Source organism: Mobula hypostoma, chromosome X2, assembly GCF_963921235.1.
Source record: "Mobula hypostoma chromosome X2, sMobHyp1.1, whole genome shotgun sequence".
Taxonomy (NCBI): Eukaryota; Metazoa; Chordata; class Chondrichthyes; order Myliobatiformes; family Myliobatidae; genus Mobula; species Mobula hypostoma.
In genome coordinates, this window is record NC_086129.1 from 34,099,102 (window position 1) to 34,115,534 (window position 16,433).

General features: G+C 38.7%; 1 pseudogene; it reads right to left on the minus strand.

The window, feature by feature from the left end:
- Nucleotides 1–970: 970 nt before the first annotated feature.
- The window catches only part of LOC134340882 (potassium-transporting ATPase alpha chain 2-like), a 31,944-nt pseudogene continuing 16,481 nt past the window's right edge, over nt 971–16,433 (minus strand).

Here is a 16,433-nt window from a genome sequence, read left to right on the forward strand (position 1 = left end):
TCTCTTAATCTACTTCTTTCTGAACCCTGGATGTAATCCATCTGGTCCAGGTGACTTCCTTAAATTCAAACCTTTTAGCTTCCCAAGCACCTTCTCCCTAGTAACAGCAACTGCACTCACTCCTGCCCTTAGATATTCTTGAACTTCTGACATACTGCTAATGTCTTCCCACTGAAAACTGATGCAAAATACTTATTCAGTTCATCCACCATTTCCTTGTCTCCCATTACTACCTCTCCAGCATCATTTTCCAGTGGTCCAATATCTACTCTCAGCTCTGTTTTACTCTTTATATATCTGAAAAAAAACTTGTTGGTATCCTCTTTGATACTATTGGCTAGCTTACCTTCATATTTCATCTTTTCCCTCCTTATGGCTTTTTCAGGTGCCTTCTGTTGGTTTTCAAAAGCTTCCCAATCCTCTAATTTCCAACATATTTTTGTTCTATTATATGCCCTCTCTTTTGCTTTATGTTGGCTTTGACTTCCTTTTTCAGTCACAGTTGCGTCATCCTGCCTTTAGAATACTATTTCTTCTTTGGGATGTATCTATCCTGTGCCTTCGGAATTGCTCCCAAAAACTCCAGCCATTGCTGCTGTCATCATCCCTACTAGTGTCCCCTTCCAATCAGCTTTGGCCAGCACCTCTCTCATGCCTCTATAATTTCCTTTACTCCACTGTAATAATGATACATTTGACTTTAGCTCCTCTCTCTCAAATTACAGGGTGAATTCTATCATATTACAATCACTGTCTCCTAACCTACCTGCATATTGAAATCCCCATACACCGAGATTGAACTCCAAACTCCAGTGCCCTGAGCTGTAATAGCATCACACTAATAGATATGCAAATTTAAATCTGCATCCCTAATCATGTTATATAATTAGGACTGATCACTTTAGCACAAAGTTCCAGCAAATACAAGGTTGCATGTAAAGGTAACAGGTGAAGTTTTTGTACTCACCTACTTGAAAATATGAATAAGAAGCAAGTTGCAAGATTACAAGCCAATTTCTCCTTGAAATTCTTGGATGGGCGTTCATTTTATTCTTTTCAGCTTTCTCATAAGCTAGAAAAATAGATGGAATCTATCAGAGAGACAAATTGTTCGGACAATGGCTTAGCAATAAGTGTGATTCAAGTATTTTCCGCTACAGTTTCAGGTACATATGTAAAAACAAAAAAATCTTGATTGTTAATGCTACCTGAATTTTATAAGAAAGAGATCTTCTTGATGAAAATCTCAGGACATCACTGAAATTTATTTTTGGCAATATTATTACTTTGTCTTTAAGCATCACAACACGATCTTTCCCACTACAGTTTTTTTTTTAGTTTCGCAGGTAAGCCATTGACCTTTCTTTCTGCAGAACCAGTCAGAAAATGGCAGAATGCAAACTACCACCATCTCCTCTTCCCAGTATTGCCTAGGATCAATGCCGGCCATCCTTTCTCTGCTTGTTTAATGTAAATACTAATAAGGGCAAGAGTGTAGCTTGCATCCTTATCGAACTACCACTCTTCCTGTTGCTCTTCAGGAGTAGCTAACAGCAATAATCACAGTGTCCAAAAACTGAGGAAAAAGAGCACAGTAAAGACCCCTCTCCATCCAGTCTCCCTCTAATGTATCTACAATGCAGGGTTAACCTTCTGAGGTCTATAGACGATCAATTCATCATTATATTCAGCCCACACAAAGAAAGAACTCACTGGACAAATAGGTCATTTTTACTTATCAGAATGTGGTGGCCAATATTTGTTATGCACCCTAATTGTCTTTCAGTATGCATTAGTTCTAAATCCTAGAACTCTCTGCCCAAAAACGCTGCAGGAGGACCTTTACCAGAAGGACTTTGTTTGGTCACGATGACACGTCTGAAAGGAAATTAAAGTGTATAAACAAATCCTGACCTTACCAGCAATACTCAGACACTCACTTCTTGAAAAATAAACCTAAAATGTTCTTTTTATCTGATGTTCACATTAAAGTTCTTTATGAGCTAAATATAATGATAAATTAATCATCTTTGAACAATAATGTAATTTGTGAAATGAAAAATCTAATTTAGATTGAAACTTCAGCTGCTCATTATTTTCTTGATCGACTAAAACTAAGCATTAATTGAGTGAATGATGGTAAACGGGCACAATAGAAGGAAAGTAGAAACCAATTTCAAATCATTAGTAATTACTTACAATATCTGTACCCAAATCAATGAGGATGGCGATGGTACTTATGGGAAGGGGTATACTGGCAATGGTATAAACAAGAAATTGACACAATTCAGCCATGTTCTTGGTCAGGGTGTAGGCAATTGATTTCTTCTGATTGTGAAAAATCAGATGACCTACTGGATACTAATATGTCAATGGATTAAACTTTTATGTACTAATATGCAAATCACATTAGTACACAGCTCTCTGTACCGTACTGCCTGTAGGTGGGGAAGGCAGGTGCTCTCACACAGTTGAATCACCAAGGCATAGCAGGCAACACACCAAGTGCTGAAAAATAGGATTACATAAGACAGGTACATCATGGTCAGCATTAACATAATGACCTATTACTGTGATGTATCATCTTATGACTAAAGGAATGTTTAAATGGATAATGTAGAAATTTAGTATAGTATTTTCCATATTTCCACAAATCCAAGCTATATTTAGCTTGGATATACAGTGGATTCCAGTTAATTGGTTGCTGCCCCAATTCGCCAAAGTTTCATGGAAATAGTTAAAAAGGTGTAAAAAAAGACAAATTACTGTTTAACTGAGTAACAAATGTATTTAAATGAAATACAGAACAAATTGGAACACTACCAATTATAAAACTGTATTACTTCCTCATAGTTATCAACAGAGGAATTCACCTAGTGTACACTGGTGTGTTCTTTTGATTGACTATAAATGACAAAATTATCGCAGACACCTAGTGCAGATAATGGACTGCCTTCATACAATGCTTTCGATGATTGCATCCTCCAAATCTTCATTTTCATTGTAACATTCAAGATGACTGATGGTACCTTCCAATTCTTTGTAGTTTCTAGCTTATTGAGATAGTGAAATCGTCTCATTTTCACTCCCAGCAATTTCTGGCATCTCCAAGCCTGAATGTTTGAAACAGTTCTGAATTGTCCTACTGCACGTTTCTCGCCAACTATCAGTGACAAAAATCACTGCTTTTGGAACACAGACAACCGACACTAAGAACTGTTGGCTCTGAGCACAGTGTAGTGTTTAATGGCCAAACAAGTGCATGCAACGGATGCTACTTTAAAAAAACTGTTCTGCAACTGTTCCACAACAGTCTCGCGTCCCAATTAAGTGGCATAGTGTCCCAAATAAATGAAGGCTATTTTCTCGATTAGTGTTTGTTCTTTATGAATTGCTCCAAATAAGCGGCTGCCCATTTAACTGATGACCCAATTAATCAGAATCCACTGTATTTCAATTATGAAGACCATTCCACTTTAATTGAAGTCCCTCCTCATACTTGACTTCATTAGTGTTGAGATTTCTTTATCAGCTAAGTTCAAATCTAATTCTTCGAAAGGATGAAATCCCTTTCATCAGTTACGTACAACCTGAATTAATATATATCAACACATCTCTTAGCAAATCCAAGTCCACAGCACTAAGCCTCATCAACTTAGTCGAACTGTGGAATCATAAGACTTCATTGTCATTCTTGCAAAAATCTTGTCACTCTTTTCCTAGTATTGTATGTCCATATAGTGATATTAGAATCAACACTCTATATGCCAGTCTCTGCATGGTTAATTGTCCAGACAGAAAGCTAGACAGTCAATGCAAGCAGAATATTAATTTCAAGAAATCAGAGCATTCTAGTGAAGCCATATATTGAATAGTTTTATTAAACTTGTTCGTTAATGCCAATTGATCCTCAACTTGCTGGGATCTTTCAGAGGGCAATTAAGTTAAAACTATAAGTCTAGATAGCAGTTTCTTCAAAGCATTAATGGACCAATGGTTTGTTTTGCAATCGTCTGATGGTTTCAGTGTCTCCATTGTTGATACGTCTTTTATTTCAAATGTAAATTTGATAGATGCTGTAGTTAGGGTTTGATCTTGTCTTCACATCAATAGACTAGATCACTAAATACAAGTTGTGTAACGTATCCACCATGCCAATGTTGTGTAATTGCATTATGTAATCACTGAGAGAGTAAAGAGATTCTCAATTCCTGGGAGCACTTCAAGGAAAACTAAAAAACAGAATTATGAAGCAAAGGTAAGGGGTTTTGGCCAAGGCTTATTTTACAGAGGTCTATATGATAATTAAATACTAATGGATAAGGCAAATCCAGATGTTACTATGCATTAAACAGAGTTGAACATGGGGATAGAAATTCAAGTGGGTAATTGGGAAGGACAGGAGTCTGTGGATGCTGAAATCCTGACCACTGCACACTCTGTCCTGATATACAGGGTCTTGACACAAAATATTGATCATTCCTTTGTCATCACAGATGCTGCTTGACCTGCTGAGTTCTTCTGATAATTGGGATGACTCTTTTTTCAATGAGGGATTACTGAATAGAGGACAGTAGAAGTGTAAAACATAGGAACCTTTATTGGGTATTGTAATGCAAAGCTGTCAGTTACTGTTAATGGATAATCCCAGATTCCTGAATGTTGTGGCTCATAATTTGTGAAAGTAAAAGACTTTTTATGAATCTTTACAGAATTGGACCTCTCAAGGAAGAGTGGGGGAAGAATCTAGGAAACTGTATGCTTCCTAAGGAAATATGACCCCTGAAAACCCCCATTTGTTAAACTGAGAAACAAAGTTGCTAACAGTAACTTTTGAAAATTAAAACCTCTCGCTTAAATATCTTTTAAAGAGGTTGTTTAAAACCTTTCTTCCTGATACCCACCATCTCCCACACATTCTTCTCCCTTGGTTTGAAAGTTAGGTCAATAAGAAATTAATTGTACAGGTTGGTAATACTCTGATCACATCTGTAACTGTATTTTAGTGGTTTGTACCTTCCTCCACTCCAGTGACTATTGAAGCAAAGTTATCGGAAAAGTCGGCTGCATCTCAGCCTGCAAATCCAATGTCTGATTTCTTCAGGACCAATGCATTGACACCATTTCCTGTAACTGCCACAATGGATCCCTGTTTTACAAATAAGAATCTGATGAGATTACCAGATACTTTCTAGATGAGAATCATTATGAAGCTCTGTATTCCTCAGTCTAAATGACAAATGTATTGTGACAGTAGGGGCAATACTTTTCAGGTCAAGTTAGAAGGATGAAAGACTCCTATAGAAAATAAACACTGCAACTAAAAATGTACTCTAGTTTTTACTGGATCAGTAAATATAGTAAGCCATAAGAGATGATTGCCAATTCAATTCTTTCTGTGAGGCTAAAATTATAACTGGGAACTAAAGATTTGTGTGTGTTGATTGTTCAATCCACAAATGATCTGAAAATGCAATAAGGGTGACTAGGATTATTTAGTTGTTACCAACTACTTTGATAATGTTTCACTGTACCTGAGTGCTTACAATGTGTAGAACAACCACAAAAGCTGAAGGATGATATTCCATATTTGGTTGCTTTCTGAAGTTGTCAAGAAGCTACTCTAACCTAACATTTTCTTGGATTTTGGAAGTTACATGCAGGGTTAGCATGTAAATTATGATGTTTTAGACTGGAGGGTTTTAAGCTATAACCTGAAAGGTAAGTTTAACCTAACAACTTTGCAAAGTTCAACTAACCTTTACGCAGGCTTATGTTTTATATTGGGTCAAATTTTGGAGGGATTGTTCTAAAAGGATGCTTTCAATGTTGGGCAACAGACACAAAATTTTGGAGGAACCCAACACATCAGGCAGCATCTATGGAGGGAAATAAACAGTTGACATTTTGGGCTGAGAAATGTAAATACTGCCTGACCAGCTGCGTTCCTCCATTATTTTGTGTCTGTTGTTCAAGATTTCCAGCAACTTCAGAATCTCGTGTTTCAACATTGGCTCCTCTTTGGAATCAGGAAATCCTTTCACTGTGAAGTGTTACCATTGTAATTCTACTGCTAATGGAACTTCATCCCAACCCCCAGACAATCTCATAAACTTTCAATGTTGCAGATATGTTCATGAGCCTAAACAGTGATGCCACTGCCATGGGTGAGGCAGACTTTGGCTGTAATGCAGGGCTGGGATGGTGAGCATAGGAGGGAATCAGAGATGGCCAATGATTTTACTGGAATCAAAAGATCACTAAAGCTAGAAAAAAAAAACTTTGGCTTTGTATCGAACTGTAGATCATAGTTTAGTTTTACCTACCCACTGGAGTAAATTCATTCAGCAAAGAATGAAAGGGGAAAAAAAGAAGGAATTAGATTATGAAGACACGTAGTCCTCTTTTATTGTCATTTAGTAATGCATGCGTTAAGAAATGATACATTATTTCCTCCGGTGTGATAGAACAGAAACACAGGACAGACCAAGACTGAAAAAACTGACAAAACCACATAATTATAACATATAGTTACAACAATGCACAATACCATAACTTGATGAAGAAGTCCATGAGCACAGTAAAGTTCAAAGTTTCTCAAATGTCCCACATCTCACGCAGACGGGAAAAGGAAGAATAACTCTCCCTGCCATGCCGACCACAATCCGACACTGAGTCATCCGAAAACTTCGAGCTCTGATCAGCTCTCTAACACCGAGTACTGAGCGCCATCTCTGTCCGAACGATTCGACCTCCTTCTCGGTTGCCAAAAGCAGGCAAGGCTGGGGATTTTGAGGCCTACCCTCCGAAAGATTCCCCACCACACAGTAACAACAGCAGTGAACGGGCGTTTCAGAAATTTCTCCAGATGTTCCTCTGTTCTCCATCAAATCAGAATTGTCCACTGCCCCTATTTAACAGATACAAAATCATTTTTCACCGGAGGGCTGCGCACACGCAGGCGTGCCGCCATCTTCTCCTCCCGTTATATCCCTTCTGTCACATGATCATGACTTCACAGTAAAACAAACAAGATGCAGTGAAAATGGCACGAACAGAAATGAGATGAAATGTTCATCTAATCTAAATTTAATAGTTTTGACAATTAATTTAAGACAGTTTTGGCAAGGCGGCAGAAAACCCACTTTCCTTTCTTCAAAAAGTGCTGTGGGATATTTTATCTGAAAACTGGTAACTACAACATTGCTGCTCTCTCCAGTGTGCAGCCAACACTATGAATTGTTTCCTAAGGAGGTGTGCAAACTATGGACTTGAAAGTGAACATTCTTGCACTGGTCCAAACTAACTTACCAACTCAATGAAAGTTACCTGTCTTTAACAAGCTTCAACAATAATTCATTTTTGCTGCGGTGATGTACTGGCAAATACAATTTCAGTGTGACTCATCAAAATATAATTTAAGGACTCTGAGATCATGTCTTTAACTTCAGAACTATTTATAACAGCAGCTCTGGCATCTCTGGATCACTCAAAAATATCAAGAAGAAATACGTCACTATTATACTGTATAATACTGCATTTTAGCATAAATTTCCAAAGCATAAAATCAATGGCAATTTGCAGTTATTTGATATTGTGTCTATGAATTAGATACACTTACACCTCAGAATGCATCTATTGGTTTTGAAACCTATATAAAATACACAAAGTAGGCTTAAAGAAGTTCTCCCTCTGTTCAAAAGACCTTCCTGTAAGACACCTGAGAGATGTTGCTTAGAGTGGTCAATTTCCAACGTCTGTGTCAGGAATGCAAAAGCTCTGACACCAGCACTTCAACATTCTGACAAGTCAATTAAGAGTCACAGACGTACAGTACAAAAAAAGGGCCCTCAACCCGCTGAGTACCACTAACAGAGCACCATTGGGCGCCATGGTAAAGTAGTGGTTAGCGCTACGCTATTATAGCTCACGCCAGAGTACAATCCCAGCATCTTCTGTAAGGAGCCTCTGTATGCCACACCCCGTGGAATGTGTGGGTCTTTTCTGGGTCCTCCAGTGTCCTCCAAAAGTCCAAAGATGTACTGGGTAGGTTAATTGGTCATTGTAAGTTGTCCCATGACTAGGTTAGCGTTAAATCCGGGTTGTCAGGGGATACTGGGCAGTACAGCTTGAATGGCTAGAAGGGCCTAGTCAGTTATAACCCTAAATAAAATAACCATTAAGCACTCATTTACACTAATCCTACACCAGTCCCATTTTTTCTTCCCACATTCCCCTCAACTCCCCAAAGACTCTCCCACTAACGTACATGCTAAGGGCAATTTATAATGGCCAATTAACCAACCAACCAAACAGCACGTCTTTGGAATGTGGAAGGAAACTCACATTCCTGGGGACACCCAGGTGACCACGGGGCAATTTCCACAATACACAACATCAGCTGAGCCACTGAACACCAAACAACCTTGTAATTCTTCCCTCTCATCAGTGGAAATATGCAGATCCAGCTGTCAGATCCACTGTGCTGCACTCCTAACAGGGAGTTGTGTCAACAGAGTTCAGATTAGACACCTGCATATATAATGTTGTGGGTCTATGTCCATCAGTCCTCCTTTACTGGTATTATCCTCTATTCCAATACAAGGTTTTAGCACAGAATTAGCTAGAAGTACAAAAATATGCATTCAGATGTGTGAAATGAGTGATCTGCACATTGACCTCAGTACAATTTCTGCTCAACTAAATCTCAATAAGGAAAAATCTGTCGTAACACAGATTACCTCAATTAAAACTTTTATTCACTTGAATGACATCAAGGCGTTTTGCATTATCTTCCACTGTCTCATTATCAGCTGAGATACCACCAGTACTTTTTGCTATAGCCATTGCGATGATTGGGGGATTATTGGAGATTATAAATTACCTGGAGGGAACAAAAAGGCATAATTAAGTAAGAACGGTTAAAAATTTGATGCTAATTTAAGGATATCCAGTATTTCATACATTGATGTTTCTTTGATTTCATTAATTTAGAATATTCTGAACCAAATTAAAAACATTTTAAAAATTGCTAAATTTAGAATGATCAAATTAACAACATTTTGATTTTATACCCATATTATCTGATGTAATTCAGAAACTGAATATGTATTAGTTTTCGATTTACATTATTCACGTTTGTTCTCAAGCTTTCACCAGTGAAGTTAGGGTGCAAGTTCATTTGTATGCACCGATGGGTTTTCCAAATGTTTTCAAATGCTAAGTCTAGATCATAAGAAACAAGCTCTTCAATCAGAGCTTCTGTAGATATTCCTATAGATGATGATATGGCTGAAATTATATTTCACAAATGCATACTTTTCCCTGTCTATGAACAAGAGCCACAATGTGGTAATTGTAAAATATTTTTGGACAAATCGGCCTTGACAGGTGTTTGATGAATACTCTGATAGAAAAGAATTTGTAATAAAGCCACCATGTATTTTTTACTCCAGGCACAGGTTTGCAATACCTTTTGCCAAATAATTTAAGCAGTGGGAGTGTTTAGTAACCCAGTTTCACACACCACTAAAGCTTTAGCTGCTGATCATTTTATTGAGGGGGAGAGCCCAAGGCTCTGAACCTATCATCTCCAAGCTTTGTTTAACTTTGATGAACTTCTAAAATGGTGATAAATACAGACACTTTACAGGAATTGAAATACTTAAACTCTACAACAGTACTGAAATAACCTTCAAAATGGCAAATGACATTCTTTGCAACTTATGCTGTGGAACTTTTTCTTATAATTCTTCTCAACAAATCTACAGTCTTAAATCTAATTGATCTTGCCAATGCCTCCAATACCTTGCTTTCATCATTCAACTGGCCAGTCTGACGCTCTGACTAATTAAATTGCAGCTTGAAAAACGTTTTCTGTTCCCACCCCTGCACCCTTAGCCTTGGACTGGCCCAATGACATGGCTTGGCCTTTCTATATGTTATCAACATATTACCCTTCAACATTCAAAGTCACAAGAATTGACAAGTATAGGAATGACACAAAGCTATGCCTTAACCTTTCTGATCCACTCCAATGCTTCAGACATAGCTGGCACCCAAGACCGAATGAACAAAATTCCCCACAAGTAAATGCTTGGAACAATTTGTTTGATCCCTAACCTTAGTGTCTTGACCACCATTCCTACCAGGTACAATCATAGTGCTGAATTTTCGTCCACATATCTGCTCCATTTAAACTGCCTATTTCTCCTTCTGTGACCAACTTGGCTGTGCCCCACATCAACACATCAGTGACAAAAGAGGCATCTATTGCTGCTTTTGGAACTGACTATTCTAATGTATTGGTCTGATGTTAATGAAATACAATATCAAAAGCAGAATACATCATGCAGCTGACAATATATTACACATTTATTTATACTGACAGGAGACAGCTTCCTCCCACATAAAATTTTACAGTACTGATGTAAATTATTCAAATCAATGCAGTAATGCAAACTCTTAAAATTACTCTTGAAAACCTTCAGATCATAATGCAATGAGTTACAACAAAAATCTCAGCACTTTATGAGCAAATGATTATATAGTGCTCTCTGTCTTTCTGCTATAGTCAATAATTCTCTTAAATTAGTTAAACAAAGTATATGTACTAACTTTGAAAACATTTATTAAACATTGTATTTCATTTGTTCTGAGGGGAGCTTTGCTTGTGTCTTTACATGGGATAGTTTCTTGTATGTGCTTTCGTTTTGCTTAACCTTCCATTCACTCCAATGGTCTGACAATTTTCCCCCACAACACAAAGTTGGAAACGAGTGACATGTAAACACTTGCTGGCCTTTACGTTCTCTGACTCTTATAAAATCAAGCAGCTCACATACATTTTTAAGGGCTTAACATCTACTTCATGACTTCATAATAATAAAACTCCTTGTTACATGAAATACAGTAACATTTTAAAAAGCAGATGCTTAAAATCTCAAACAGAAACAAAAACGGCCAGAACTACATGGAACATAGAACGGCACAGTACAAGCCCTTCAACCCACAATGTTGTGCTGATTTTTAACCTACTCTAAGATCAATCTAACACTTCCCTTCCACATAGCACTATACTTTTCTTTCATCCATGTGTTTATCTAAGAGTCTCCTATGGTTCTAATGTATCTGCTTCCACCACCACACCTGGCAGCATGTTCCATGCATCCACTACTCTCTGGGTAAAAAAAATCTAGCTCTGATACCACCTATACTTTCCTCCAATCATCCTAAAATTTTGCCCTCTTGTATTAGCCATTTCTGTGCTAGGAGAAAAGTGCTGGCTGTCCACAATATCAATGCCTCATACACCTCTATCAAGTCACCTCTCATCCTCATTTGCCTCAAAGAGAAAAATACTTGCTTGCTACTTATCCTTATAAGACATTACCTCTAACCCAAGCAGCATCCTGGTAAATCTCCTCTGCACACTCTCTAAAGTTTCCGTATCCTTTCTATAATGAGATGACCAGAACTGAACACAAAGGCATTGCTGAGTAACCCTAATCAGTCCATAAACACAAGAGATTCTGCAGATGCTGGGAATCCAGAGAAACACACGTAAAATGCTGGAGGAACTCAGCAGGTTAGGTGGTATCTATAGAAATGACTAAACAGTCGATGTTTCAGGCCCAGACTCTTCATCAGTCTATGCTTCCCCAAATGCTCATAAGTCCTATCTCTATGAATCATTTCCAATAGTTTGCCCACTATTAACTAAAAAGACTCACTGGTCTATAATTCTCAGAATTATCCATATCACCTTTCATGGGCAATGGAATAATGTTTGCACCCTCCAATCTTCTGATACTACTTCAGTCCTGATGAACTTCAGACCTGAAACATTGACTGCTTATTCCCCTTCATAGATGCTGTCTGGCCTGCTGAGTTCCTCCAGCATTTTGTGTGTATTATTCTAGTACTATACCTATAGCCAGTGAAGACACAAAGAAACACCAAATGTGCATCAGCCTCTTCCCTCGCTTCCCGTAGTAACCTGGGGCATATTCCATCCAGCCTTGTGGGCTTATCTAACTTAATCTTTTCAGAAGTTCCAGCACATCCTATTTCTTAACATTGACCTGTTTTAGCAGATGAACCTGTTCTACACTGTCCTCACAATCATCAAAGTCCCTCTCACTCGTAAATACTGCAGCAGTGTATTCATTAAGGACCTCCTCTCCTCCAACTCCAGGCACATTTCTTCTTTTATCCTTAATCAGTCCTACCTTCACTCTAGTCATCCTTCAGTTCTTCATGTACATGGTACATGTAGAATGCCTTAGGGCTTTCCTTAAACCTACACACCAAGGCCTTAGCATGTCCCCTTCTAGCTCTCCTGAGTCCCTTCTTAAGTTCCTTCCCGGCTACCATATAGCTCTGTAGAACCCTGTCTGATCCTTGCTTCCTAACCTTAAGTATGCTTCCGTTCTCCTCTTGACTAAATGTTCTAATCTCTTGTCAACCATGGTTCCTTCACCTACCGTTCTTTCCCTGCCTCAATGGGACAAACTTATCCAAAATCTCATGCAAGTGCTGCTCATACAGGTAGGTAAGGCAGCCTTGTGGAAAGTTGACTTTTCAGTTCAAAGGGCATCACTTTTCCCATGTTCATGACCATCAAATGAAATTTTAATTATGTCTCTCTTTCCAAAGATGCTGCCTGACCTGCAGTGTGTTCCCAAAATTTTCTGTTTTTCTTTTATCAGTTCTCCAGACATTGGGAACTTGAATCAATTAATGATAATTTTGACCTCCTATTTGGAACATTTCACATCTTAAAAGGAAAAGGCCATTTGTAAATTTAACCCTAGGTTAACCTGGATAATAAATTTAGTCTATTTTTCCTCATAGTAGCTAATAAACTACTACAAATCTCGCACGTCCTTTATTAATTTCAGTATGTTCAGTAAATAATGCAATCAGTGATTTTCTGCCTTTCAACTCAAACACTTTGTTTTTTTTGGCAACAGGGCATCAAGATTGCTGAGAACTCAAATACATAATACAATTTAGAGAAAAGGAAGTCAAATCTACTCCAAATCTTTAGAGATTGCCATAGTTAGAAATCCCTAGTTCAAAGTACATTTATTACCAAAGTATGTATGCTATATACAACTTTGAGATTTGTCTTCTTGGAGACAGCCACAAGACAAAGAAATATAATAGAAATGATTAAAATACCGAACACAACAAAGACCATCAAGCATCCAAGGTGCATAATAATGAACAAATTGTGTAAACAATAAAAAAAGTAAACAAATAACATACAGAACCGCAGAGTCCCCTAAAGTGAGTCCGCAGTTGTAGTCAGTTTAGCTTTGCAGCCGGTTCAGGAGGCCAAGGTCTGCAGGCCACAGCCACGGAGCCAATTCAGTGCTGAGCTGTGTAAACCTCATGGAGTAGTGAGCTGAACGCTGGTTTGTCCTTCACCCTCGGCCTTGACGCCTTGATCTTTTTATCTGGCTCGGCACTTTAACTGGCCAAACATGGTTCGTTTCTCACTCTTGACCCCCGGCCCTGCTGCTTCGATCTGGTCCCAAGTTAGCTCCAGCAATGGCCAAATATCAGTTTGTTTTTTGCTCTCAAGCCTGGGCCCCGCTGCTTTGATCCAGCCCCAAGCTCCAGTAATGACCGCCACGGCCATACCTGCAGTGACAAAATCCTGGAATCCTGGAATTCAGCATGGACTAGAAGGGCCGAGATGGCCTGTTTCCATGCTATAATTGTTATATGGTTATAATATTTAAACTTCACCAAGGTTCAAGACTGAACTAGGGTCAATGGAGTTAAAAGGCATGGGCACTAACCGCTGCACTAGCATGCCTTGCATAGTATGTCATTTATTAACTATAGGTCACCATTGTGCACAACATTGCAATAAGGCCTAGAGATCTAATTCAGTATGAGCACAACTCTTCCATTTAAGCATGACACACTACCTGTAGCAAATCCCACCAGTGACATAACCTCAGAAAATGAGGTGTATAGTATTTGATTTTGAGTTTATCTAAAATGTTCCAACAGGCAGCTTAATATCATACTACCAAAGATAATCCAAAGAACTTCTATAGGTATATTAAGAGCAAAAGGATAGTAAGGGATAAAATTGGTCCTCTTGAAGATCAGAGTGGTCGGCTATGTATGGAACCAAAAGAAATGGGGGAGATCTTAAATGGTTTTTTTGCGCCTGTATTTACAAAGGAAACTGGCATGGAGTCTATGGAAATAAGGCAAACAAGTAGTGAGGTCATGGAACCTATACAGATTGAAGAGGAGAAGGTGCTTGCTATCTTGAGGCAAATCGGAGTAGATGAATCCCCAGGACCTGACAGGGTATTCCCTCGGACCTTGAAGGAGACTAGTGTTGAAATTGCAGGGGCCCTTGCAGATATAGTTAAAATGTCGGTACCTACGGGTGAGGTGCCAGAGGATTGGAGGGTAGCTCATGTTGTTCCGTTGTTTAAAAAGGGCTCTAAAAGTAATTCAGGAAGTTATAGGCTGGTAAATTTGACGTTGGTAGTAGGTAAATTATTGGAAGGAGTACTAAGAGATAGGATCTACAAGCATTTGGATAGATGGGACTTATTAGGGAGAATCAACATGGCTTTGTGTGTGGTAGGTCATTTTTAACAAATCTATTAGAGTTTTTCGAGGAGGTTACCAGGAAAGTGGATGAAGGGAAGGCAGTGGATGTTGTCTACATGGACTTCAGTAAGGCCTTTGACAAGGTCCCGCATGGGAGGTTAGTTAGGAAGATTCAGTCGCTAGGTATACATGGAGAGGTAATAAGTTGGATTAGACATTGGCTCAATGGAAGAAGCCAGAGAGTGGTAGTGGAGAATTGCTTTTCTGAGTGGAGGCCTGTGACTAGTGGTGTGCCACAGGGATCAGTGCTGGGTCCATTGTTATTTATCATCTATATCAATGATCTGCATGATAATGTGGTAAACTGGATCAGCAAATTTGCTGATGATACAAAGATTGGAGGTGTAGTAGACAGTGAGGAAGGTTTTAAAAGCTTGCAGAGGGATTTGGACCAGCTGGAAAAATGGGCTGAAAAATGGCAGATGGAGCTTAATACAGACAAGTGTGAGGTATTGCACTTTGGAAGGACAAACCAAGGTAGAACATACAAGGTAAATGGCAGGGCACTGAGGAGTGCAGTAGAACAGAGGGATCTGGGAATACAGATACAAAATTCCCTAAAAGTGGCGTCACAGGTAGATAGGGTCGTAAAGAGAGCTTTTGGTACATTGGCCTTTATTAAACAAAGTATTGAGTATAAGAGCTGGAATGTTATGCTGAGGTTGTACAAGGCATTGGTGAGGCCGAATTTGGAGAATTGTGTACAGTTTTGGTCACCAAATTACAGGAAGGATATTAATAAGGTTGAAAGAGTGCAGAGAAGGTTTACAAGGATGTTGCTGGGACTTGAGAAACTCAGTTACAGAGAAAGGTTGAATAGGTTAGGACGTCATTCCCTGGAGCGTAGAAGAATGAGGGGAGATTTGATAGAGGTATATAAAATTATGATGGGTATAGGTAGAGTGAACGCAAGCAGGCTTTTTCCACTGAGGCAAGGGAAGGAAAAAAACCAGAGGACATGGATTAAGGGTGAAGGGGGAAAAGTTTAAAGGGAACATTAGGGGGGTGCTTCTTCACACAGAGAGTGGTGGGAGTGTGGAATGAGCTGCCAGATGAAGTGGTAAGTGCGGGCTCACTTTTAACATTTAAGAAAAACTTGGACAGGTACATGGATGAGAGGTGTATGGAAGGTTATGGTCCAGGTGCAGGTCAGTGGGACTGGGCAGAAAAATGGTTCGGCACAGCAAAGAAGGGCTAAAAGTCCTGTTTCTGTGCTGTAATGTTCTATGGTTCTATCACATTCAACACAAAGCTTAGAATTTTTATGTTAACATTGGAAAAGTGCAAACGTCTCATTTTTAAAACAGTATGAGGTTATCCCAAATATTCCAGCACTAGCAAGTTGTGTGATCATTTTCTTGGTGATCTTAAAAATATTACTTTTCCCACAATAACCATGGTTGTTGTCATCTCTGTGGCAGGTATGAGATACAAAATGACATGCCTTCAGAAACCTGCCTCTATGTAGATCAGTTCAAATCAATACTGCAGATTTCTGGGCATAAAAAAAATTATGAGTGTATAACTTGTCCGTAGTTAACCAAATTTTTTTTTTTGGTCATCCATCAAACCTACAGTCCTAATAAATCTCTACCCACAAAATGGAACTTGTTGCAAAATCTCAACATCTATTTTCTTAGACAGCAAATTCACAGTGAGGCCAGGCTCAGCAAGGAAACATTCTACAGTGCAACTCACATTTAGCCTCTAATAAATATTGTTCATTTGATATACTTTTAAGAATTATGTGCAATATGCAGTATGACTTTGAATACATTGCTGTA